Below are 958 nucleotides of genomic sequence, written 5' to 3'. Positions count from 1 at the left end.
AAAAAAAAAAAAATATATATATATATATATATATATACACACACACACACACACACAGCGGGTAAAATAATTGAACACGTCACCATTTTTCCCAGTGCTGTTGACATGTAATTTTCACCAGATGTTGGTAACAACCCAAGTAATCCAAACATACAAAGAAAACAAAACAAATAAGTTCAGAAATTAAGTTATGTGTAATAAAATGGAATGACCCAGAGAAAAAAGTATTGAACACGCTTACTGAAATGTATTTAATACTCCGTACAAAAGCCTTTGTTGTTAATGACAGCTTCAAGACGCCTCCTTTATGGAGAAACTAATCCCATGCATTGCTCAGGTGTGATTTTGGCCCATTCTTCTACGCGGTCTTAAAATCTTGAAGGTTCTGTGGACCTCTTCAATGAACTCTGATCTGTAGTTGTTTCCTTGGATTCAAGTCAGCTGATTGGCTGGTCATTCTAGCAGCTTTATTTTCTTTCTCTGAAACCAATTAAGAGTTTCCTTGGCTGTGTTTGGGATCATTGTCTTGCTGAAATGTCCACCCTTGTTTCATCTTCATCATCCTGGTAGATGGCAGCAGATTTTTATCAAGAATGTCTCGGTACATTTTTCCATTCATTCTTCCTTCAGTTATATGAATTTCGCCAGTGCCACACCATGATGTTTTTGGGGTGATGTGCAGTGCCATTTGACCTCCAACCATGGTGTGTATTATGGCATCCAAAAAGTTTAATTTTGGTCTCATCTGACCAGACTATATTCTCCCAGTATTTCACAGGCTTGTCTAAATGTTGGGCAGCAAACTTCAAACGAGCTTCAACATGCTTTTTCTTCAGCAATGGAGTCTTGCGTGGTGAGCGTGTATACAGGCCACGGCGGTTGAGTGCATTACTTATTGTTTTCTTTGAAACAATTGTACCTGCTAATTCCAGGTCTTTCTGAAGCTCTCCACAAGTGA

At 38.4% G+C, this 958-nt stretch overlaps 1 protein-coding gene across 1 annotated transcript in view; it reads left to right on the top strand.

Moving 5' to 3' along the window:
• The window catches only part of LOC107705480 (polycomb group RING finger protein 1-like), a 10,312-nt gene that overhangs the window by 4,615 nt on the left and 4,739 nt on the right, over positions 1–958 (top strand). The window lies entirely within an intron of this gene.

The sequence above is a fragment of the Sinocyclocheilus rhinocerous genome, unplaced genomic scaffold, assembly GCF_001515625.1.
Source record: "Sinocyclocheilus rhinocerous isolate Xijiao unplaced genomic scaffold, SAMN03320098_v1.1 scaffold1556, whole genome shotgun sequence".
NCBI classification, from domain to species: domain Eukaryota; kingdom Metazoa; phylum Chordata; class Actinopteri; order Cypriniformes; family Cyprinidae; genus Sinocyclocheilus; species Sinocyclocheilus rhinocerous.
This window is presented reverse-complemented; position numbering and strand designations above follow the sequence as displayed.